Source organism: Dromiciops gliroides, chromosome 2 (genome assembly GCF_019393635.1).
Source record: "Dromiciops gliroides isolate mDroGli1 chromosome 2, mDroGli1.pri, whole genome shotgun sequence".
Lineage (NCBI taxonomy): Eukaryota > Metazoa > Chordata > Mammalia > Microbiotheria > Microbiotheriidae > Dromiciops > Dromiciops gliroides.
Genome location: NC_057862.1, coordinates 221,907,713 through 221,909,945, shown reverse-complemented (window position 1 = coordinate 221,909,945; position 2,233 = coordinate 221,907,713). Strand labels below are relative to the sequence as shown.

At 38.5% G+C, this 2,233-nt stretch overlaps 1 pseudogene; it reads right to left on the bottom strand.

Moving 5' to 3' along the window:
- Positions 1-1,132: 1,132 nt before the first annotated feature.
- LOC122739955 lies at positions 1,133-1,316 on the bottom strand (annotated as a pseudogene).
- Between the last annotated feature and the right edge of the window lie 917 nt (positions 1,317-2,233).

Sequence of the window (2,233 nt, the reverse complement as noted above, 5' to 3'; positions counted from 1 at the left end):
AATCAAATTGTTTCATTTTATAGATGACTGAGGTGCAGAGAGGTGAAGATTATTGTCAAAGATAGAGGGAGAATGCAGGTCTCCTATTTCTCAAGCAAGGACTTTTGTCATTGTGCCACACTGACGAAGTGATCTCTAAGGTATTGTTTAGTCCCAACTTGCTATAATTGTGTGATTCTTATATTAGAAATCATATATGTCCAAAATCACTTAGTCGTTAGAGATAAAGTTCTTGATTGATTTCCTTTTGTAGGCCTTCTTGCTAATTTCAGTTCTTTTTATTTAGAATATCATGATTCTGGGGGCAGCTAGGTGGTGCAGTGGATAGAGCACCCGCCCTGGAATCAGGAGTACCTGAGTTCAAATCCGGCCTCAGACACTTAACACTTCCTAGCTGTGTGGCCCTGGGAAAGTCACTTAACCCCAATTGCCTCACTAAAAAAAAAAAAAAAAAAAGAATATCATGATTCCTCCTTAGATTTTCCTAGGGATTTCCTTTGGTATCTGATGACTTTACTTTTCACTATGGTTGCTGATTTATCCCTTTGAAACATGAAGAAGAAGAAGAAGAAGAAGAAGAAGGAGGAGGAGGAGGAGGAGGAGGAGGAGGAGGAGGAGGAGGAGGAGAAGGAGAAGGTTTCCCAGCCCTATATGCTGACCTTTATATTCCATCTTCCAAAAAGTAAAATCAGCTACCCCAAGGCATTAGCAACCCAATAACCTTTACCCTAGAAAATATTTGCAACCTCTGCAAAACATATTAAAGTTATTTAACTCTCAAGGAGTCTGAGATTAAAATTTGGACTTAAGTATTTACTAACTCTATGTCTTTGGGCAAGATATTCCACCTTTTTGTTTTTTTACATTATAGAAAGTTTTATTAGACCATAACTCTTGGTTTGGTTTTTGTTTTGTTTTGTTTTGTTTTGTTTTGTTTTGTTTTGTTTTGTTTTGTTTTGGTGAGGCAGTTGGGGTTAAGTGACTTGCCCAGGGTCACACAGCTAGTCAGTTGGCAAGTGTCTGAGAACGACTTGAACTCAGGTCCTCCTGACTCCAGGGTCGGTGCTCCATCCACTGCCCCACAGAGCTGCCCCTTAGACTGTAACTGTTGCAGAAGGAAACAGCAAATTTTTTATTTCAATATGGTGTCATCTCGGGCTTCTTCCAACTGCTGATGAATCCTCCTCATCTCTTCCTTCTTTTTCTGCCTGGGGCTTTAGGTAAGCATAGTGCTTCTTTCCATAGACTCCACCCAAGAGCAGAGCCAAATACTGTCCCACCTTGATGAGCCCGGAGACATTCATGGGCGGCACCATTCCCGTGCGCCGCCCCCCCTCCCCCTGCCCCTGGACCAGGAAGCAGAAAAAGACCTCACCTTTCTTTTTCTTCCTCAGTATCTTCACCTGCAAAATGAAAGGGTTGGGCTTCTGGGCTTTATAATTCCTTCCAGTTCAAAATCTATTTCTGGACCTCTTCAAATCCTGCACTTTCTATGATAATAGGTAACATAGTAAAAAAAGAGCAGTAGATATTGAATTAGGCAGATGTAATGGAATCTTCACCTTGCCACTTAATGGTACTAGTAATAGTCAAGTTCCTTAACTGCTGTGCTCCTCAGTTTCTTTATTTGTGAAATGGGAGGATTAGACCATATGCCTCCAAAAGTCCTTAAGAGCTCCAAATCTCTGATCCTGTGACTTACCTTTACAAATACTCCTACCTTCAGGAAGACTTTATTTACAAGAGCTAGTGAGAAATTATTTTTTCTGCCTCTCTCTGTACTTTGCATGTATTCAGCTTTGCGTGCCATTTTACCTATCATTTACTATTTTCACATATTTTAAATTTATATTTTATATATCTTATATTCAAGTATATATAATTTCTATTTTATTATATTCTGTCTTGCACAATATGCAAAATATATGAATTAGATTGCAAAACCCATGAATGAAGAGACTCTGTCTTTTCCATTTCTCATGGGGACTAGCACAAATCTTCGTACAAGTTGGTACTTAATAAAGCAATATAAAATGATTGCATGAAATGATATTAACCGATGTCTATTCTTCACAGAGTGGAAAATTTGGTATTGATAAACAAAATGATGTTACTTATGGTGATAAGGAAAAGATGGTTACATAATGATTGCAAGTTGTTAGATCTTTTGTCCTGAGGGCTTTATGTCAATCATCATCTATGCCAATCAAAGTGTGTAAAACCAAAATAAGCT